We start from the raw sequence: 24,567 nt of genomic DNA on the forward strand, positions 1-24,567 counted from the left end.
GAGACAGGTTGCAGCCTTGTCTTACCCCTGAAACTACTCTGAACCATGAACTCAGTTTACCGTCAACTCTAACTGCTGCCTGACTATCCATGTAAAGACCTTTAATTGCTTGCAAAAGTTTGCCTCCTATTCCATAATCTCGTAGAACAGACAATAACTTCCTCCTAGGAACCCGGTCATATGCCTTTTCTAGATCTATAAAGCATAGATACAATTCCCTGTTCCACTCATAACACTTCTCTATTATTTGTCTTAGGCTAAAGATCTGGTCCTGACAACCTCTAAGAGGCCTAAACCCACACTGATTTTCATCCAATTGCTCCTCAACCAGTACTCGCACTTTCCTTTCAACAATACCTGAGAAGATTTTACCCACAACGCTGATTAAAGAGATACCTCTGTAGTTGTTACAATCTTTTCTGTTTCCATGTTTAAAGATTGGTGTGATTACTGCTTTTGTCCAGTCTGATGGAACCTGTCCCGACTCCCAGGCCATTTCAATTATCCTGTGTAGCCATTTAAGACCTGACATTCCACTGTATTTGATGAGTTCCGACTTAATTTCATCCACCCCAGCTGCTTTATTGCACTGCAATCTATTGACCATTTTCTCCACTTCCTCAAACGTGATCCTATTTCCATCATCATTCCTATCCCATTCTACCTCGAAATCTGAAACATTACTGATCGTATTTTCACCTACATTGAGCAACTCTTCAAAATATTCCCTCCATCTGCCCAAGGCATCCACAGGATTCACCAGCAGTTTTCCTGACCTGTCCAAAATACTTGTCATTTCCTTCTTACCTCCCTTTCGAAGACTGCTAATTACACTCCAGAATGGCTTTCCAGCAGCTTGACCCAATGTCTCCAACCTGTTTCCAAAGTCTTCCCAAGATTTCTTCTTGGATGCTGCAATCATCTGTTTGGCTTTGTTTCTTTCTTCAACATAACTTTCTTTGTCTACCTGAGTTCTAGTATGTAGCCATTTTTTATACGCCTTCTTTTTCCTTTTACAAGCTGCCTTGACTGTGTCATTCCACCAAGCTGTTTGCTTCCTCCTACTTTTACACACTACTGTTCCAAGACATTCTTTAGCCACTTCTAGTACTGTATCCCTGTACCTTGTCCATTCCTTTTCCAATGACTGTAATTGACTACATTCAACTAACTGGTACCTTTCTGAGATCGCTGTTATGTACTTGTGCCTGATTTCCTTATCCTGAAGATAAAAATAATCACATAATTCATATGTAATTTGACTTCTATACAGAGTGATTGGGCTCTAATTGAATGCATAAATTGTACTTCTTATGGGCTAGGACTAAGACTGCTGAAGAAAAGAATTACTACCGAGTGAGATGGTACAGTGATTAGCACACTGAACTCACATTCAGGAGGATGATGGTTCAGACCCACGTCTGGCGATCCTGATTCAGATTTTCCATGCTTTCACTAAATTGCTTCAGGCAAATGCCGGGATGGTTCCTTAGAAAGGGCATGGCCGATTTCCTTCCCCATCCTTCCCTCATCTGATGGGACCGATGACTTCGCTGTTTAGTCCCTTCCCCCAAACCAACCAACCAGAAGAATTACTGAAACTGACTTCTTCTTCTTTCCTGGAGATTCACCAGGATGAATATTTGTGAACTTCAGGATTTGCTTTAGGCTGGACATGTTTTTTCTGGTGTTGGTAGCAGCTCACTTTCTTGACTGAGCAAGCAGGTGTAGCAATTTCTTCTGTTGTTTTTCTGTGTCACAGCATTAAACTGTGAGCTTGGCTGTGAGTCACTGCTCTGTTTTCATGAACGGAGCGGAAAGAGTTGAAGGTGTCACCATCAGTGATAGAGCAGACTCACTCATTTTGAAATAATAAATTGTATCACAGATTGCAACTCACAATATGGTGGAATTAAGTAGGAAACAATATGGCTGCAATACTATCAGAGTTATGAGATTGATAGTGGCCAGAAACGAGTGAATATTATTCTAAAGACATACACAGTCTTTTTACTTATATTGAAACAGCAAATGGCAACAGTCGAGATGCCAAGGCTCTTTAGAAAGTGAACAGACAATATACCCCCCTATAACTGTGTGGATAACTCAGGTCAAAGGTCATATGAAGGCAGTGGTTTACTACATCCAATGGAACCATCACCAGCCAAGTACTATGTAAGGTTCACATTATTTACGTGCATATAGAATTGCGAATACAAAGCAGTATGAAATGGGACAAACACATGCAAATTAAAGCTTGACATTTGTTTTGGATGATTTTTGGAAAGAGCAGTGCTTCTGTGAAAGAAGTCGCATACAATACACCAGTGGGACATTTCCTAGAAAACAATCCCTATGTTTTGAATGTTTATTGAACAAATTAAGAAACATGCTGCTAGATGATTACAGTTCATCATAGCCCATATAAATGTGCAGTAGAGATTTCGTAGGAAACTTAATTGGGAACCTTTGGAAGAAGGGTGACATTGTTCTAAAGACATTTTGTTGGACCAATTTAGAGCACTGGTATTTGATGAAGGCTTTTCAATAGTTCTGATACTTTCATTGTTCATCTCGTGTAGAGGTAATGAAAATAAGACCAGAGGGATTATGGCATGGAGGCACACAGACAATTAATTTTTACCTTGCTTATACCTGAATCAAATAGAAAAGGGAGTGGCTAATATTGATTTAAAGTACCCTTAACAATGCGGTGTGCAGAGGCTTGACGAATATAAAGGGTGTCCTGAAATTCACTTCCAGGCTCTTCTCTATGAGACATGTCATTGAATTCTAAAATAAAAATAGTCTTTTCCGGAAGTCACACGATCTGTGCTTATGAGAAAATATCCAATTAAAACAAATATGCTAGCACTGCAGGATGAGGAGCAAGATTTAAAATTATCTCATGACTCTCAAACACTTTTGAACTTTTATGTTATTGTCTGTTACACTATAGTAATAACATGTAAAGGTATGCCACAATGCAAAGTTCAATACTATTACAACCATAACAGTAACCTTAGCTTGCTACAGTGAAAAATATTAATTTACAATGTACAACTTGCATGTAATTCACCATGACTGTTCACAATTGTTTCTGTTGTTGGCATTATATCCTTTAATGCTTAGTCATATACTTGTGAACATTTTGCCTCATATCAGCATAAGAGATAATCATGGCTGCATGGAGGAATGCTGTCAGCTTAAACATAGTGTATGGTTTGTTTTTGGTATACCTTAGTGCCTCATGTGGCCTCATGGAGAGAAATCCATGGAATTCAAATATGGAATCTTTACTGGTCACTGATTGAGACCTTCACAATCAGTCCCTTGATCTTGCTAATCTTTATTTAAATAAAATTGCACAGCAGATTCACAGTTTACTGCTGCCCATCCATTTGAATCCACATGCATTGGACTGCTTGCGGAGTGATGACTTCTAACAGAACTGAGAGAACGTGTAAGATGAAAACAAAATGAATCCAATTTCTTTCAAAACAAATGTGGATCTTTTAGTAGATCATTCAAATTCCAACCTAAATTATAAATAGACAATAGGATCTGAAATCTCCATTCACTTATGAAACAAGGATCTTTTGATATCCAGTGATGTGTGTTGTGCATGTTTAAGATACCTTCCCTGTTAAATGTAACTTCATCATTCGGAAGAACGTTAACTAGAAAATATCACTGGTTAAACAGTGTTTCAATAGCTAGTTGCATAATTCAAGTCTGTTATGATGATCCTTTGCGTACAGATATTTTACACATGTTTAGTGATGTCAATAAAAAACCTCATCTTGAAAATCCCTATGGGCAACTGTATATGGGGATAATACAGGATCTTAATGTGTGGTCATGAGTATGTGTCTTTTTTTCCTGTGATTTGTGTACTTCAGTGACTGCCTCTGTTATTGAGCCTACCAGGAGCCAGCTGGTTACTTTTCTGAAGTCGTGGATTTAGTTGTGTAAGACTTTCTGCTATGTGTGTTATCCCCCTGAGTAAAAATGTGCACAGTGTCATAAAGCACCATTTATGATGATGATGGGACAGTTGTTTCCAAAAATCGTATACTGCACTCTCGCTGATGATGTATTCCATTACGAAACAGTTCACAGATGAACGTCTGGAAGCCCGTGTCCAATGGACACCATATTTCGACAAGTGATCACATTTCCATCATGAAGTGCACTAGTGATCTGATTGGCTAGGAGCTGGTGTAGGGCTTTTGCCCCTAACCTACCCTGCCTCTTCCCTCCAACCTCGTGCTCCATATGCAGTCCACACCTAGGCACCGGGCACATTGAGCATCACATCCTCCTGACATTTCAATCTGTCTGTGGTTTGCACCTAGGGATGTGTACTGTCTCAGCTGTTTCTCTGCCTGTCCGCTAAATCACTTTGTTGTGGAATATTACCTTCGACGTGTTAATCTGACTGAGTGCAAGCTCTCAAGCCCCATTAAGGATGTAACCACTGTCATGATTGATAAGCAGCTCTCTTACTCAAATCTCAATAGATTCTTTAATGACATAGTCCCAGAAGTTAGACGTCTGTGTCAGAATCTTAGTATGGGTTGTACTCCATTCCATGTGATTCTCAAAGGCAATGTTACGTGTCTGCCAGCTTGTCAGCTTGCTGGACTCTGGTGTGTTGCTGGTGTCCTCGATAACAATCTTTGTCAATATGCACTGTCTGACTTCTGCATGTCATGCCACATTGACAGGGGTTCTGATAGACCATGGACTTTCACATTCCAAGGCTGTCATTGACCCTGCCAAGCAGTGCCTTTGTTTTAGCTCATGGGCAGAAGACCGCATTCACTTGGTGTTTCCAGAGAACTCATCCTATCTTTTCAGATAATGCACAACAAAATGGAATAAACACAATGGCCACATCATCATAAGATTGATCTTCAATTTCCACCAGTTATACAGTTTATACAGTCAGTGTGGGATCTAGTGCTCATCGGATTGGCCTCTCTGTGGAGCCATTCTTCCAAAACACCATATTCTGGTGTTCACGTTCTTGGTTGAGACTCTCATTGTTGGCGAGACTCTCATTGTTGGCGAGACTCTCATTGTTGGCGAGACTCTCATTGTTGGCGAGACTCTCATTGTTGGTGAGACTCTCATTGTTGGTGAGACTCTCATTGTTGGTGAGACTCATTGTTGGTGAGACTCTCATTGTTGGTGAGACTCTCATTGTTGGTGAGACTCTCATTGTTGGTGAGACTCTTATTGTTGTTGAAACTCTCATTGTTGTTGAGACTGTCTTGTTGAACCCTATTATCTATTGTTCAGAATGCCCCATTTGTTTGTGCCAAGTGGTAGCGTTTGTGTGCTTGTAAGTATAGGTTGGTGTGTGTCTTCTTGCAGTAGATGCTGTGGCCCAGTGTCCCATCTGCTCTTCTTTTTACCAGGACATACAGATAGGAGACACTCCAAATTTCAACTTCTTTGGAAAAATTGATGTTCTGGTGTATGGAATTGAAACGTCCGAGGAAATCATTCATGTGGCCATATGACGGTGTCATTGAGATACTGGAAAAGAAAGTTAGGTCTGATCCTAGAACTTCTTTGTTGAAATGTTTCACATGCATGTTGGAAATAACTGGACTCCCCATGGTTACTCCTTCCATCTGCTCATAGTAACCACTGCCAGAAAGAAAGTATATCAACATCAAGAAAGCCTAGAAAGGTTAGTAGTCTCTATGTCAAATTTCTGGCCAATAAGCTACAAGGATTCTTGTAAAGATATGCAGGTGAAAAGAGAGACAATGTTGAAGCACACAAGGATCTCAGAATCACTAAGCTTTAAACTTGTTAAGATGCCCAACAAAATTCATGGAGCTACGAATAAGAAATTGACGTCTTCTGACAGGGCTCGTCATATCTTTAGGGACTTGGTGAGTGAGTATGTCAGGACATCATTGCTCCTAAGAGTGGGGTGTAAAGATTCCCCCCTCCCCCTCCTACTTCTCCCCCCCCCCCCCTCAATCTTTCTGAATGTATTTGGTAGTGTCAAGGACAACCTCAGACTATATAAGTCTAGTGCCTATCAGATCTGCTGCCAATGCGACATGACATACTTGAGTCAAAGACTGTGTAATGCTGAAGATAGCTGCCGAGAACATCAACAACACATGAGACCACAGCACCTTAAAATGTCAGGCCTCGTAGAACGTTGCTTATCAGAATTACAAGGACTGGAGTATGACCATACAGAGTTTCTGTCACAGGCGTATAAGTTCTGGAACTGCACCAATTAAGTCCCTCTCTCAATTTGAGTAAAAGAACCGCTTATCAATAATAATGGTAGCTACCACACTTAGTCCAGTTAATAAGAGGAAGGAGACATCCCACAACAAACTAACTTGTGCAGGTGGAGCAACAGTTGAGACGCTGACAACATGGGCCCTGAAGGCGATCCACGGACAGAGCAGGATGTCTGAAGGAGAAGGGGGAAGGAGATGAGTAGATACTAGGTGCACATCTGTACCTGGGTGCTGACTAAACACACACTGCACTAGCTCTTATGCAATGAGTTTGTTAGTACATCTGATGATGGCAATGTGGTCGCATGCCAAAATATTGTGCCCATGGGAAACTAACATCCGGGCATTTACCCGTGAATTATTTCGTCATGAATTACACTGGGAGAAGTTGAAGAACCACATTGTTGTACTCTATGTTTTGCGGAATTAGTTAAAAGGAACTCAGGAATCTTATGACATTTTGACAAAAGTATCTTTGTTTTAAATCGCGGAGGCACATTGCATTTTCAAGAGCGTGGACACAAATTTCAGGGTGCTATGTATGGATGCAAAAAATGTATGACAACATTCGTGCAACCTCCCAGATGGTAGTGAATACACTGGACTCATATTCAAGAAGAGATGGTTCCAAACCACTGTCCTGCTTTTCTGATTTTGGTTTTCTATTGTTTCCTTTATCAGTTGAGCAGATGTCAGACTGATCAGTAAATAAGTGCTTTTGGTATCTTCTCCTTGTCCAATCTGTGCTAGAGCGTGTATGTAATGACATCTTTGAAGGAATGTTAGGGTTACTATGATAGTTTTGTATAAGTAGTACAAATTTCTCTTTTACTGATAACTTATATTCGGTTTCTCAAGATGGTTTTCGTGAAGTTGCATAGACCAGTGCATCCTCATAAGTATCTTGGTAAAACTCTTATGATAATCCTCTGTGGAAAGTTTAGTGAAGAACACTTTATAAATGGACCTAGATGTTCCTGGGGATAGAGTGTTATTTTGTGTGTTTGAACTGTAAGTTTACTGCAGAAGTGTCTTGATTTGAAACTCCTCAAGAACTGTGAAGTTTTGATCACTCTGTCAGCAGCTGCCTTGTTGTAGTGGGGAGGCTGGATTGCAAGTCCACCATTTGTTGCTTTGAGTTGGTTTGGAAAGCATAGAAGACATATTCTAACATACAATATGTGGTTACTGTGCTACATTCCTTATATGTGATTGTAATTCTGTGTCTATTCTGGGTGAAAAAAGTGCTCATGATTATTTTTCCCTCACCACTTACTCTCTTTACTTCTGTTGGTGAACTCATCAAGGGACATCAATGTGCTGGGTGCTAAACTAATCTCGGGTGAAATTGATACAGGCACTTTTTACTATCAGTTGCAGTATTGAATATGTGTCAATCTCCATTCTCATACTTACTGTGCAGTATACATTGTTGTGAGTGAATGTGACAGTTTAAAATTGTATACTTGACTTGGACTCAAATGCAGATCACAACATTTCACTGCCAGTGTACTACCAATTACATTATCAGAAACTAGAAGCTCCAGCTTGGCATGGGCTTTTTCTCATCCCTTTTTTGTGAATTGTGGTTTATTTGTCTCATAATGTGCATAATCTAAATCATGTGGTTCAGTTACAGGAGACATGTCAAATTGTAAAATTTCACCACATACAGAGAATAGTTTATATTAACAGACAGCGTCATAATAATAACACATTTATATCTAAAAACAAAGATGATGTGACTTACCAAACGAAAGCGCTGGCACGTCGATAGACACACAAACAAACACAAACATACACACAAAATTCAAGCTTTCGCAACAAACTGTTGCCTCATCAGGAAAGAGGGAAGGAGAGGGAAAGACGAAAGGATGTGGGTTTTAAGGGAGAGGGTAAGGAGTCATTCCAGTCCCGGGAGCGGAAAGACTTACCTTAGGGGGAAAAAAGGACGGGTATACACTCGCACACACCACATATCCATCCACACATATACAGACACAAGCAGACATATTTAAAGACAAAGAGTTTGGGCCACTGTCACAGGCGTATAAGTTCTGGAACTGCACCAATTAAGTCCCTCTCTCAATTTGAGTAAAAGAACCACTTATCAATAATAATGGTGGCTACCACACTTAGTCCAATTAATAAGAGGAAGGAGACATCCCACAACAAACTAACTTGAGCAGGTGGAGCAACAGCTGAGACGCTGACAACATGGGCCCTTGGTTGCCATTGATGATCAGCATTTTGTGAAATGAGGCAATCTGGGAACTGCTCGTGGAGCAACTGAATTGTTTCACAGGAAGTTTTGCAGGTGGCACCATCCTGTTGAAACCACAGCTCTTCAATGTCCATTCCATCCAAATGAGGCCACAAAAACTCCCTTATCATTGTACAGTATTGGTAGGGACAGGAAAAAATTGCTGTTATTTTATGACCAAAATCAGTGTGTTATTTTTTGCACTTTTCGATGTTAATAAATAATTTTCTGGAAAGCTACTTTTATTATTAATTATCTATTTTATATATAAAAAACAAAGGTGCTGTAACTTACCAAACGAGAAAGCGCTGGTAGATAGCCCCCTGCGGGTTCGGGGGTAAGAATAGGCCCGCGGTATTCCTGCCTGTCGTAAGAGGCGACTAAAAGGAGTCTCAAACGTTTCGGCCTTATCTGATGGTCCCCTCTTGGGTTTTACCTCCATTTTTCCAAATTTCCGTTGTTAGTGCATGCCATTTGGGGAAGGACGCCGTACGTGGCGTTTTTCTATTGGTCCATCATGCACCACCATCTTGCGTGCTACCTATTGTCGTGTGGCGGGATTTACACCCAACATCTCCTGGGTTGTCTCCTTCTCGTCTTGTGCGCAATCCCCTTCTTAGCGCCCCCGGCAACTGTGGACCCTTTCAACACCTAAAATCCAGTACGGTAGCCAGTCCGTTGTGGTGGGGTTGTCATGTACCCTCTTGGTGGTAGCCCCCTGACCACGCAGGGATCACACTACAGATGCCAGAGCTGTTTCCTCCCCACGCATGCCAAGGAGTATGTGCCCATCTTGTCTGGGGCACGGGGACTCCGGGCAATGGGATATCGGCCAGGTACACGTTGCTTTGGCTGGGTGGCGCCCTTGGGGAGAGCCCTCGTTCGGAGTAGGCGGCATCTGGGCGGATATGGCGCAATGAAGCGCAATAAATCACACCAAGCTGGTGGTCGCACGGCCACCAGCGTCTCTAAGCGAGGCAGAGTTGACTTTGATGCTGCGCAATATGACCCTCAGTCGTTCCCCTCGTTGGCTGCGCCGTGGGAGGGACGCTGATCTAGTGCCAAGCAGGAACCTTATGTACCACAATACCGTGTCTGCAGCAGGACTGATGGTGACTCCTTTCTTACGACGAAGCCTCTGTTTTTTGTGGAACACTTGGAGGATAAGTTTGGGGAAGTGGCGGGGTTGTCTAAAATGAGGAATGGGTCCATCCTCCTCAAGACGTCCTCCCCAGCCCAGTCACGAGCGTTGCTCTTGTGTGATAAGCTGGGTGACGTCCCTGTTACCGTCACTCCCCACAGTAGCTTAAATATGGTCCAGGGGATTATTTACCATCGTGACCTATTGTTACAATCTGACGCCGAGCTGAGAGCCGACTTGGAACGACGTGGTGTACATTTTGTCCGTCGTGTACATAGAGGACCCAAGACTAACTGGGTGGCCACCGGTGCCTTTATCTTGGCCTTCGAGGGTGCTATATTGCCCGAGAAGGTCAAGGTAATGGTTTACCGTTGTGACGTCAAGCCATACGTCCCTCCCCCGATGCGGTGCTTCCAGTGCTGGAAGTTTGGGCATATGTCCTCCTGTTGCCCATCCAGCGCCACATGTCGAGATTGCGGACGCCCCTCTCATCCCAATTCTCCATGTGCGCTTCCGCCTGTATGTGTCAACTGTGGGGAGCACCACTCTCCATGCTCGCCAGATTGCCCCGTTCTTCATAAGGAGCGGAAGATAATGGAATTTAAGACCCTGGACCGGCTTATGTATCGAGAGGCAAAACTGAAATTTGAAAGGGTGTATCCTGCTTCCCTTTGAACATCTTATGCTGCAGCCACGTTATCGTCGCCCTCGCGAGCGGCGGTTGTCGCCTCATCTGTGCCGCCTTCAGTGGGTCCTCGGGGCCATGCATCTCTGTCTGCCCCCCACGTGTAAGGGGGCAAGCCTTCATCTGTTGCCCCCTTAGCAGTTGGGGGCAAACCCTCTTCTGTCGCTCCCCCCATGCTTACTTCGGGAGTGACATCTGCTCCAAAACCGGGGGGCTCAATCCCTCCCCTTCCTTCTCCGCCGGCGTTGCCTCTGCCGGTTCCTCTCTCGCGGAAGGGGTCCCTCGGGGCTCTCCCTTCCTCCGTTTCTTCTCCTACACAGCCGGATGTCAGCCAGTGGCTGAAGGTTCCGCCACCTGCTGGTCGTAGGGCTTCTGCGTCGTCGTCGGCCTCAGACGCTCCTTCAGAGAAGCTCTCCCAGCCCTCTAACCCTAAGGACAGACGCGAGAAGGAGGAACGGAACATGTCCAAGAAGAAGGATGTTCCGGCGGTTTCAGTACCGCCTGCTGTAAATAGTTCTGGCTCCGGGGATGAGGTGGAGATCCTTGCCTCTGCCGCGGATCTCGCCCTCACGGAACCCTCGGGGGCCTTTCCTATGGACACAGCTGACTCTCCCCCGGTGGCGGCAGTTGGCTCTGAGGCACCGTCTGCCTCTTAGTCGCCTTCACGCCCCCCCAGTCCCTTCCTGCTTCCATTCTCCAGTGGAACTGCGGCGGTTATTTCCGCCACCTGCCTGAGCTCCGGATGCTTCTGAGTGTTTCCCCTGTTCTCTGCATTGCTCTGCAGGAAACTTGGTTTCCAGCAATGCGGAACCCCGCCCTTCGCGGTTATCGGGGATACTACAAGAACCGCGCTGCCTGTCAACGAGCGTCAGGTGGGGTTTGCCTCTTTGTTCACCACTCTGTCTGTAGCTCACCAGTACCCCTTCTGATGCCTTTAGAGGCAGTCGCTGCCAGGGTTGAGCTCTCGCCGGCTATTACTGTTTGCTCTGTTTACATTCCTCTGGATGGGGAGCTCCCCCGCCATGTCTTGGCTGCGCTGCTGGCTCAACTCCCGCCACCATTGCTGCTTCTGGGCGATTTCAATGCCCGCAACCCTCTATGGGGTGGGACTGTCTCCGATGACCACGGTCGTGCCTTGGAGCATGTGTTGGCTCAGCTCGACCTTAGCCTCTTGAACACCGGTGCTCCCATGCATTTCAGTGTGGCCCATGGCTCGTTCTCGGCCATCGATATCTCTCTTTGCAGCCCCGGACTTGTCCCATCCCTCCACTGGAGAGTGCATCCTGACCTGTGTGGTAGTGACCATTTTCCCATCTATTTGTCACTGCCCCAGTGTCATTCTTCTGGCCGCCTGCCCCGCTGGGCTGTCAACAGGGCTGACTGGCCGGCTTTTACTTCCGCTGCCACCATTGCGTCTCGCCCACAGGGTGACATTGACGAGGTGGTCCATGTCTTGACCACGTCAATCATTTCTGCAGTCGAGGCTGCCATCCCCCGCTCTTCTGGTCTCCCTCGGAGGAAGGCTGTACCCTGGTGGTCGCCGGAGATTGCTGAGGCTGTTCGCGACCATAGGCGGGCTCTCCAGCGTCATAGGCGGCACCCGTCTCTGGAGACCCTCATCGCCTTTAAGAGGCTCCGTGCCTTGGCCTGTCGTCTTATTGCACGGCGTAAGCAGGAGTGCTGGGAGAGGTATGTCTCATCCTTGGGCTCCCGTGTCTCTCCCTCGCTCGTGTGGTCCCGGATCCGGCGGATTTATGGATACCGGACCCCTATGGGTGTCCCTGGGATCTCCCTGGACGGCGCTGTTTGCACGGACGCTGCCGTCATTGCTGAACACCTTGCCGCGCACTTTGCTACGAGCTCTGTGACTGCAACTTACCCCCGCACCTTTCGCTCTCTAAAGGAGCGAGCCGAGCAGACGCCGTTATCATTCCACACGCGTCGTTCTGAAAAATACAATGCTCCTTTCAGCGAGAGGGAATTCCTCGCTGCCCTCGCCGATTGCCCTGATACAGCACCAGGACCAGACTGCATCCACGCGCAGATGCTGAAGCATCTCTCCAGGGACTGCCAGAGACACATCCTCACTATCTTTAACCGCATTTGGAGCGAGGGCGTGTTCCCGTCGAAATGGCGAGAGGGTGTTATTGTCCCCATCTTGAAGCCCGGTGCGGACCCACTGGCGGTGGACAGCTATCGTCCCATTACCCTCACCAATGTTTTGTGCAAATTGCTCGAACGTATGGTGGGGCGGCGTTTGTGTTGGGTCCTTGAGTCGCGCCGTCTCCTCGCTCCATCCCAGGGTGGCTTCCGTCGGGGCCGGTCTGCTGCGGACAATTTGGTGCGGCTGGAATCTGCTATCCGTACGGCCTTTGCCCGACGTCAGCATCTCGTTGCTGTATTTTTTGATCTGCGGAAGGCGTATGACACCACATGGAGGCGTCACATCCTTGCTACGTTGCATGAGTGGGGTCTTCGTGGTCAGCTCCCGGCTTTTCTTCAAACCTTTTTATTGCATCGCTCTTTCCGGGTGCAAGTCGGTGCCGCCTCTAGTTCATCTTATATACAGGAAAATGGGGTCCCGCAGGGCTCGGTGTTGAGAGTCTCCTAATTTCTAGTGGCCATTAATGGTCTGGCTGCAGCCGTGGGGTCGTCGGTGTCTCCTTCTTTGTATGCCGACGACTTCTGCATCTCATTTAGCTCAACGACTACGGGAGTCGCCGAATGCAGGCTGCAAGTAGCCGTTCGCAAGGCAGCATCATGGGCTCTGACTCATGGTTTTCAGTTCTCTGCAGCCAAGACTCGAGTTATGCACTTCTGCAGGCGTCGGACGGTCCACCCTCATCCTGAACTTTACCTCAACGGCCACCTACTTGAAGTGGTGGACACTAGCCGCTTCTTAGGACTCGTCTTTGATGCCAAGCTGACATGGGTTCCTCATATTACTCAGCTGAAGCAAAAGTGCTGGCGGCACCCCAACGCCCTCCGCTGCCTGAGCCACACGTCTTGGGGTGCAGATCGCTGCACGCTGTTGAGATTGTACAGAGCCCTTGTGCAGCCCAGGCTCGATTATGGGAGCCTGGCCTATGGGTCTGCATCCCCCTCAGTGTTAACGTTGTTGGACCCCATATACCACTGTGGGGTTCGGCTTGCAACTGGCGCTTTCCGTACGAGCCCCGTGGATAGTCTACTGGTGGAGGGCGGGGTTCCCCCGCTGCGGATTCGCCGCCATCGACTGCTCGCCGACTATGCTGTCCACGTGCATTGCTCGCTGGGCCATCCCAATCATCGCCTGCTTTTCCCTGCCATGGTCCTCCATCTGCCCGCACGGTGACCTAGGTCTGGGCTTTCCATTGCTGTCCGCGTCCAGTCCCTGCTGTCTGAACTGGGGTCATTCCCTCTTCTGCCTCCCTTCCAGGTCCGTGCACCTACGCCTCCCTGGTGTTTACCCCGTCCGTCCGTCCGTCCGTCTGGACTTGGCACAGGTACCCAAGGACTCGGTTCCGCCTGTGGCCCTCCGTCGCCATTTTCTTGCGCTCCTCGCCTCATTTTCGGGCTGTGAGACTGTCTACACTGATGGTTGCCTGGTTGATGGTCGTACTGCCTACGCTTTTGCTCACGCTGCCCATGTTGAACAGCGCTCCTTGCCGGCTGGCTGCAGTATTTTTACTGCAGAGCTGGTGGCAATATTGCGCGCTCTTGAGCATGTGCCTTCTTGCTCAGGTACATCCATCGTCATCTGCAGTGACTCCCTGAGCAGCCTCCAGGCTATCGATCGCTGCTATACCTCTTGTCCTCTGGTATCATCTATTCAGGAGTCTGTTTCTGCCATTACCCGCTCTGGTCGTTCGGTGGTCTTTGTTTGGACGCCAGGTCACGTTGGCATCCCGGGGAACGAACGTGTCGACAGGCTGGCCAAAGGGGCGCTCGACGCCCCAGCTTTGGAGATCGGCCTCCTGGCTCATGATCTGCAGTTGGTGTTGCACCGTAAGGTGCTTGGGATGTGGAATGATGAGTGGTGTGGCCTGACATCCCCGAATAAACTGTGAGCTGTTAAGGAGTCGACCGATGTATGGCGGTCCTCCCTGCGGGCTTCTCGCAGGGACTCTGTCGTCCTGTGTCGGCTCCGCATCGGCCATACCTACCTGACGCACGGCCATCTTTTGCGTCAGGGGGATGCCCCCCTGTGTCGGTGTGGGTCCCGGCTGACGGTCGCCCACATTTTGTTGGAGTGTCCCCGACTGCGCACCCTCCGGCAGTCTTTTAATCTCCCGGGCACTTTGCCTTTGGTTTTATGCGACGATGCCTCCATGGCTGACGACGTTTTAAATTTTATCCGTGGTAGTCCTTTTTATGGTTCCATTTAAGGAGGTCCTGCACCTTTCCCTTTCTGTATCTCTTGTCCTCGAGTCTCTCATAATTGGTTGCTGTTTTGGTGTGTAGTCGGATGGTTGACTCTTTCCCTTTTTTTTTTTTGGTCAGTCAACCAGTCTCCGGCCATCTTCTTTTCTTCTGTTTCTTTCTGTCTGGTGTTCATCTGTACTCTTCTTGTCTGTAGTGTTCGTTGCCGCATTTGTGTTCTTTTAGTGCTTGGGGGGGAGTATCCTTCCCCCTGGGGTTTTCCCTGCTCCGCAAATTTTCGTCTCACCTGTTTTTGGAATGGGGGACTGATGACCTTCGCTGTTTAGTCCCCCTTAAACATCCCAACAACCACCACTGCTGGTAGATAGATATTTAACCATTTTTCAATGCTATGTTGAAAATGGAAGATAGGGTGGGTCATACATGAGACAGATGTAGAGAAAAATTATTTTAACAAAAAATTTTGACACAAATAATTATTTAAAAACAAATACCGAAGGTAAAAATGAAAATGACAGTATGTTGCAGATATTTTATTGATGACATGCTTCGCACTTCTTCATATCGTTTTTGAGCTGTGAAGACCACAGAATCCAGTTTCCAAGGCTCAAGAATGATCTGAAGATGCGCTAGAAGCATGAAACGCGTCATCAATAAAGTATCTTCAACAGAGACTATTATTTCAATTTTTAACATTTGTATACTGTTGCTGCACTTGGCCGGAATGGCATGGAGTGGTACATGTATTTTAAATACTTTAAAAAAATTATTTATCAATGTTGTATCCAGCAGATTAAAAAATATACAAAACTCCCCTTTTTTAGGTCTGCAAACTATTTTTGACACTCGGCAATTTTTCTCACCGACTTAAATATTTATATTACGAGAGTCACTCCAAAAGAAATGCACACTATTATTTTTAAAATTCATCTTTTATTCTACATGTTTGAAAGTTTTACAGTGTATTGATACATCCTTTAGGAACAATATTTTCATTTCTCCTCATAATTTCCATCCCTCTCAACTGCCTTACGTCATCTTGGAACCAGTGCCTATATACCCGCACGGTAAAATTCTGGACCAACCTGTTGTAGCCACTGTTTGGCAGCATGCACAAGGGAGTCATCATCTTCAAACTTGTTCCACGAAGAGAGTCTTTCAGCTTCCCAAAGAGATGATAGTCACATGGAGCCAGGTCAGGACTGTAAGGCGGGTGTTTCAGTGTTGTCCATCCGAGTTTTGTGATCGCTTCCATGGTTTTTTGACTGACATGTGGCCGTGCATTGTTGTGTAACAGCAAAACATCCTGCTTTTGCCGATGTGGTCGAACGTGACTCAGTCGAGCTTGAAGTTTCTCCAGTGTCATCACATATGCACCAGAATTTATGGTGGTTCCACTTGGCATGATGTCCACAAGCAAGAATCCTTTGGAATCATAAAACACCGTAGCCATAACTTTTGCAGCAGAAGGTGTGGTTTTGAATTTTTTTTTTTCGTGGGTAAATTTGCATGATGCCACTCCATTGATTGTCTCTGGTGAAAAATGATGGAGCCATGTTTCATCACCTGTCACAATTCTTCCAAGAAATTCATCTGCACCATTCTCGTACTGTTCCAAAAGTTCGCTGCATATCGTTTTTCTTGTTTCTTTGTGAGCCACTGTCAACATCCTGGGAACCCACCTGGCACAAACCTTTTTTAATACCAACACTTACAGTATTCTGCCAACACTTCCTTCCCCTATCCCAACGTAGCATGACAATTCGTTCACTGTGATGCGTCTGTCAGCAGTCACCAATTCGTTAACTCTCTGCACATTGTCTGGAGTGTGTGCAGTATGAGGCCTACCGCTGCGAGGACAGTCCTCAATATTGCCGTGCCCGCTTTCATCACGTAACCTGCTTGCCCTCCGACTAACTGTACTGAAGTTGCTTCTGACATTGCTTCTGACGAACGTCAAGTGTAGCAGCCATCTTGAAGACATGCTGCGACGGCGCCACTCACTGGAACAGGTTGAACTAAGTTTGAAAACAAGTGGGAAGGATGTATCTGCATACTGTAAAACTTTCACACATGCAGAATGAAAACTGTGTTTTTACAAAAATAGTGTGCATTTCTTTTGGAGTGACCCTTGTAAATAGTTGAAATTTCTTACGGAATAGCAATAATGAAACTTAGAAGAAAATCTTTTAATGTAAAGAAAAATCTTTGCTTCTGCAGTGCTGTTGTTAATAAATAAAATGTTTTGGCTACATCCCCAAGAGATTTTTCTGTATGAATATCACCAAGAAAGCTTAAAGTTTATTTTTTAATTTTCATAAGTAACACAATATTTATAAACATTTACAAAATGTATTTAACTTGGGCTAAAAATAAGACTAAATTTAAGTTTCTTAATTTTTTAATGTTCACTCACATGTTGCTTGGAAACAAAGTTTATAATATGTTTCAGTACAAATTTTGAGTTTTAAATTCTATTTCCCATCACTAACACAATCTTTTAATAGAAAAATACTTCCTTAAACATAGTCTCTTCTTTTTTTTTGACACATGTATACAAATGGTAGTAAGACTCAGTTATGTACTGCATTTTCAGCTGTTTTTACCAATATCTGGACAAAGACAGACAAAACAAAAATCCATCCTCAAACAAACTAGTAAACATTTGAAAAAGTGAGAATATGCATAGGTTTTTTTTTTTTAAGAAGAATAACGAAACGAGCTAACAAAGATAGGTCTACAGTATCACTAAGGCATCACTCTGTAGACAATTTTTCGAATGACAGCATTGTCATTATAACAATGTTGTCTTCAGAGAGATTGTGCCACCTATCTGTCAGTACTTCGTTATAGTTGGAAAACAGCCTCTCGCTGTCAACAGTGGAACACGAGAACCAAACAGCTTTCAATACTGCAAATGCAAATTGGTGATTGTCAACTGCAGTTGCCCGCAGACATTTCACTATGTCAGCATGTCCCAACTGCATTGACATTTGGTTTTGAACAAAATTCTGGAGAGATTGATACCCCTTCAGAGTATCTACAGTACTAAGAACAGTCATCCCAGGTACAGATTGCAAGATACTGGCTATTTTGGAATTAATAGTATTGAGAATTATTGTCCTTGGATCAAAACAAGAATCCAAGGCTTTGAAAACTGGTTTACTTGGATCTGTGGCCATGAGAGGTGACAATCTCGTTTGGAGGTGCAGTCCAGTTAACTTCAATCCCTCCTTAATTTCTGCCTGAATCACTTCCCTCTTTATTGTTTTTAAAATCTCACTGGTTTCATTGCCAAATATTCCTTTTCCCACAAAACTGAACCATACTTCAAGATGCTTCAACTTTGAATAAAGTTCATGTGAAGTTGGACACTTTGAAGTCTCTAAGAAGAATGCCATGCTCATCAAGTCTCTGGCATGTTCTTTAATGAACATGACCTCTGCAAGAACCTAGTTACATCATTATTTGACAGTGAAATAATATACTCAATGCCTGCATTCGACATCTCTCGCATATCATCACTGCGGAAGAAATCAATCATTACCACAAAATATTGTGCTATGTAAATGGATGTGGAGAACCAAGAGTTCCTTTGTGTTAAAACTGGAAGATGACTGGAAGAGGAAAAACCTTTGAAATTCAATTTTTTTGCTTTAAGAAACCGCAAGTATAAATGTTTCCTCTTTCTGGTGTTTAAAAAGCGCTCTTCAAATAACTGATTGTAGTATTTAACTTACTAAGTTCCTTGGAATAAACATTGGCAATAATAAATTATCACCTATTATTGTTTTCAAGGAGTCAACACATTTGTTCATATACTTAGCACTGTCACTCACTACTGTTTTAACATTATAATACTGTATATTATATGTTTGAAGAGACTCCAAAATAGCATGAGCACATTGTGTCGAGTTCGCTGCATCGAGAACTTTCACACTTGCCGCAAAAACTTTCTGGTCATTCCAAGCTTCCATAGTTCTCAACAAAATAGCAAAAACACAACAGCCTCTTCTGTCAGTGGTCTCGTCGGCTAATACAACAACATCTTTCGCTGCTAGTTGTTCCATTACCTCAGTTTTCCTTTGCTGTTGTATTGAAGGCACAATAGTGTCTCTCATTGTTTTAACACCTGGGATGTTACCAGCACCTCAAAGTGGTAGAGTACTTGCCCGTGAAAGGCAAAAGTCCCAAGTTCAAGTCTCGATCCAGCACACAGTTTTAATTTGCCAGGAAGTTTCATATCAGCGCACACTCCACTGCAGAGTGAAAATTTCATTCTGGTACCAAGAAGTTGTTGTGGATTTGTAACAATCAGCTCTTGTGCCTAAATTAATACTATTATTTAAGATTCATTAATTAGATTTTGGTGAAAATTTCAGGGTATGTAGTGCTGAGGTTAGTTATGTTCCGAACAGCCCTGCAATATATTCGTTCATTATAAGTGTGAAGGAGTGGGACACACTGTTCCAATACTTCCAGACGTGGTAATTAGAACTTACAGTTGCCGTCTTAACATTATTATTTATTTAACTATTAATGGTTTACCCCTAACATAAGATGAGAAAATTGGGAAAGTCTAAACATTAATATAAATTTTAACTCAAATATCTAACTTTCTTTGTTTTGAAGTTTTGCAAGTATTTAAAAAATGTATATTAATTTCTGTTCTAATTGCCCCTGTTCCCCCTATATTTTTATAAAATATGAGAGGTACAGAGTTTAATTGTGAACTGATTGAGAGTACATGTAAAGTGAAGATTTACCAAAATAATTTTGATGCAAGCTGTAGCCACAAAATAAATAAAAAAAGTAACACCACTGGTCACCTTCAATGAACTCGTTCATCCAGTGCCGAAAGTCTTCGTTCTCCAGTTTGTGGAGTGAAATTTTGGCCTTCAAAAATGTTTCCACAGTCCTTTGGGCCAGATATTCATGATCGCTCTTCTTTTTTGCGGTTTCTACATCTACATCTACATCCATACTCCGCAAGCCACCTGACGGTGTGTGGCGGAGGGTACCTTGAGTACCTCTATCGGTTCTCCCTTCTATTCCAGTCTCGTATTCTTCGTGGAAAGAAGGATTGTCGGTATGCCTCTGTGTGGGCTCTTATCTCTCTGATTTTATCCTCATGGTCTCTTCGCGAGATATACGTAGGAGGGAGCAATATACTGCTTGACTCTTCGGTGAAGGTATGTTCTCGAAACTTCAACAAAAGCCCGTACCGAGCTACTGAGCGTCTCTCCTGCAGAGTCTTCCACTGGAGTTTATCTATCATCTCCGTAATGCTTTAGCGATTACTAAATGATCCTGTAACGAAGCGTGATGCTCTCCGTTGGATCTTCTCTATCTCTTCTATCAACCCTATCTGGTACGGATCCGTACTGTAACCTACTTCCTTTGTTTTCGGATTGCATTTCCTTAGGATTCTTCCAATGAATCTCAGTCTGGCATCTGCTTTACCAACGATTAACTTTATATGATCATTCCATTTTAAATCACTCCTAATGCGTACTCCCAGATAATTCATGGAATTAACTGCTTCCAGTTGCTGACCTGCTATTTTGTAGCTAAATGATAAGGGATCTATCTTTCTATGTATTTGCAGCTCATTACACTTGTCTACATTGAGATTCAATTGCCATTCCCTGCACCATGCGTCAATTCGCTGCAGATCCTCCTGCATTTCAGTACAATTTTCCATTGTTACAACCTCTCGATATACCACAGCATCATCCGCAAAAAGCCTCAGTGAACTTCCGATGTCATCCACAAGGTCATTTATGAATATTGTGAATAGCAACGGTCCTACGACACTCCCCTGCGGCACACCTGAAATCACTCTCACTTCGGAAGACTTTTCTCCATTGAGAATGACATGCTGCATTCTGTTATCTAGGAACTCTTCAATCCAATAACACAATTGGTCTGATAGTCCATATGCTCTTACTTTGTTCATTAAACGACTGTGGGGAACTGTATCGAACGCCTTGCGGAAGTCAAGAAACACGACATCTACCTGGGAACCCGTGTCTATGGCCCTCTGAGTCTCGTGGATGAGTAGCGCGAGCTGGGTTTCACACGACCGTCTTTTTTGAAACCCATGCTGATTCCTAAAGAGTAGATTTCTAGTCTCCAGAAAAGCTGTTGCTAATTTTATACTGCCACTTTATTTGCAAATTGGTCTGCTTCAACTTGTCATCATTATGTTTTCCGGTCTGCACATGTTTCACTATAGAAACTCTGATATTGCAGAATTTACAAAACACTGTTAACTTATCGAGAGCATATAAACCATCGATTTCAAATTCTTGCACCCTTTTGGCAGCGGTTACTGTAGGTTTTGGCATTTTCACAGAGCACATGTGTTCGTCGCCGAGTCTATAATAAAAAAAAACAACAGATGGTAAAAATGAGTATCCGAACGCGGGAAATGCTATAGCTTCGAATTGATTGAAAAATGCACCACAAACAAAACATGGTCTAGTGAAGTGTACCCTCACTCTAACTCAGACAGCTATGCACATGAGCGAATCTGGCAGCTATTCCAGGTAGATTCTGGCTGCTTTCTCTCACTGCTTATACACCAAAGAGCCATGCTCCAAGTGGCAAGTAGCAAAAAGCGTGAGTAGGCATCGCTTATACACGATTTCAACTCTGTGCATGTGCGGAAAGCTGTATGTTAGCTGCTTAAGCGAACCTTATTTCAACAAAATTTGAAATCAATCATATTGATATTAATTAAAATTTTGGTAAGTTAATACATGCAGAAAAATATGCACTCAGCTTTGAAAACCACAATGATATTGGTATTGTGCACAATATTGTTTATTTGCAAGGGTTGGCAGCAAGCGTACACAAAACAGTTGTCCTGCCAATGAATGGTCTCTGTAAACTTGACTAATGGCTTAAACACAATCATGTACAATATTGATGTGGTTTGCATGCTATCACAGAGTACACCTTTTTCTTTTTTTGGATGATTTGAGAATGTGTTCTGATACATGGAATCGGTCATCAATTAAACAAAAGCAACTGAATTTTGAAACTTTGGCTGTTTTCTGCATCAAACTGGTTAACTCAAGATACTGTCCTGTTACTAATGCAGCATGCTGGAAATAAAAAAAAACAATGCATTTTATAGCTGCTTGATTCTGTAGCAGAAATTAATGCTGCCTTGTAAGATACCTGTCACACCAACTATTCGGAACTCATCACATATTCGGAAATAAACACCCAAATATTTATTTTGTTTTTCGATCCCTAGTCAGGCGGAAATGTTAACATCATTTATTGCAGAACATACTTTTATTACACTTTCGGATTTTTTCCTTTACTTTTACTGTAAAAAGTGGTAGAGTCGTAAGCTGAATGATTCATGACGGTGTTGATAGTGTTCGTGCCCACCTCCTTCCAAATACACTCCTGGAAATTGAAATAAGAACACCGTGAATTCATTGTCCCAGGAAGGGGAAACTTTATTGACACATTCCTGGGGTCAGATACATCACATGATCACACTGACAGAACCACAGGCACATAGACACAGGCAACAGAGCATGCACAATGTCGGCACTAGTACAGTGTATATCCACCTTTCGCAGCAATGCAGGCTGCTATTCTCCCATTGAGACGATCGTAGAGATGCTGGATGTAGTCCTGTGGAACGGCTTGCCATGCCATTTCCACCTGGCGCCTCAGTTGGACCAGCGTTCGTGCTGGACGTGCAGACCGCGTGAGACGACGCTTCATCCAGTCCCAAACATGCTCAATGGGGGACAGATCCGGAGATCTTGCTGGCCAGGGTAGTTGACTTACACCTTCTAGAGCACGTTGGGTGGCACGGGATACAAGCGGACATGCATTGTCCTGTTGGAACAGCAAGTTCCCTTGCCGGTCTAGGAATGGTAGAACGATGGGTTCGATGACGGTTTGGATGTACCGTGCACTATTCAGTGTCCCCTCGACGATCACCAGTGGTGTACGGCCAGTGTAGGAGATCGCTCCCCACACCATGATGCCGGGTGTTGGCCCTGTGTGCCTCGGTCGTATGCAGTCCTGATTGTGGCGCTCACCTGCACGGCGCCAAACACGCATACGACCATCATTGGCACCAAGGCAGAAGCGACTCTCATCACTGAAGACGACACGTCTCCATTCGTCCCTCCATTCACGCCTGTCGCGACACCACTGGAGGCAGGCTGCACGATGTTGGGGCGTGAGCGGAAGACGGCCTAACGGTGTGCGGGACCGTAGCCCAGCTTCATGGAGACGGTTGCGAATGGTCCTCGCCAATACCCCAGGAGCAACAGTGTCCCTAATTTGCTGGGAAGTGGCGGTGCGGTCCCCTACGGCACTGCGTAGGATCCTACGGTCTTGGCGTGCATCCGTGCGTCGCTGCGGTCCGGTCCCAGGTCGACGGGCACGTGCACCTTCCGCCGACCACTGGCGACAACATCGATGTACTGTGGAGACCTCACGCCCCACGTGTTGAGCAATTCGGCGGTACGTCCACCCGGCCTCCCACATGCCCACTATACGCCCTCGCTCAAAGTCCGTCAACTGCACATACGGTTCACGTCCACGCTGTCGCGGCATGCTACCAGTGTTAAAGACTGCGATGGAGCTCCGTATGCCACGGCAAACTGGCTGACACTGACGGCGGCGGTGCACAAATGCTGCGCAGCTAGCACCATTCGACGGCCAACACCGCGGTTCCTGGTGTGTCCGCTGTGCCGTGCGTGTGATCATTGCTTGTACAGCCCTCTCGCAGTGTCCGGAGCAAGTATGGTGGGTCTGACACACCGGTGTCAATGTGTTCTTTTTTCCATTTCCAGGAGTGTATTTGCATTACATTCATAAGAAAAGACCCAGACCATGTTGACAATGCTAAAATGGGAAAAAATGCATACTAGCATGCATATTTGCTCAACATTATTTATTTCTAAGAGGTGTAATATGTTATGGCAATTATTTGCACTCTGAGTGTGCTCCTGAACTAACTGCCAGAATAATTTTTGGTGTAAGCATTTAGTACAATTTTGGATGAAATTGTAAACCTTCCTTATATGAAGAGTCTCTACTGTAATATATCGGAGATGTATTCTTTCGTAATACAAATGGCACACTGAATTTATTGATAGGTACAACCCAAATCCTACTGATGATTCTCTGTATGGAAAATTGGTTCTCCTTATTTTATTACTAGCTGTAACTCGTGGCTGCACTCACCTGTCAGTAGTTTTGCTATGATGAATGACGGTGTGTAAGTAAGCTATTGTATGTGCAATAACATCAACTTCTCTCATGTGTCTGCCTGTTTGGGTAAGTGTAGCTCATGATGTGTACCCCCCCCCCCCCCCCCCCCCCAACCATAAATTCGTGATGATGCATCACAGACTGTTGCAGTCAAGCAGTGCATGTGGAGGGCTGTGTAGGAGCATACATCTATGCACTGTGCTACTGAATTAGCTCTACATTATGAAATATATTTAATCATTTTTTAACGTGGGTTATGTTCACTGGTGTAAAAAAAGATGCTCCACCCCCTTAGGGAGCGATTTTTTTTCCTGAAGTACCCTAAGTTCTTCCTCAGCATTCAGGCAATCTCCATACCAAATTTTATCAAAGTTGGTTCAGTGGTTTCGTCATGAGAAAATAATGTGCACGCTCATGTGCACACACTCACAGGGATGTGTGTGCGCGCACGCGCGCGCGCACACACACACACACACACACACACACACACACACACACACACACACACACACACACACAGAGTTCAGCAATTATAATATTAATATGGATTCAGTTTTTTCCTTCATTTCAGTATCTC

At 44.6% G+C, this 24,567-nt stretch overlaps 1 protein-coding gene across 2 annotated transcripts in view; it reads left to right on the top strand.

Moving 5' to 3' along the window:
* The window catches only part of LOC126260941 (3'-5' exoribonuclease 1-like), a 78,040-nt gene that overhangs the window by 42,710 nt on the left and 10,763 nt on the right, over nt 1-24,567 (top strand). The gene's annotated exons all lie outside the window — the stretch shown is intronic.

This window comes from Schistocerca nitens, chromosome 5 (genome assembly GCF_023898315.1).
Source record: "Schistocerca nitens isolate TAMUIC-IGC-003100 chromosome 5, iqSchNite1.1, whole genome shotgun sequence".
Taxonomy (NCBI): Eukaryota; Metazoa; Arthropoda; class Insecta; order Orthoptera; family Acrididae; genus Schistocerca; species Schistocerca nitens.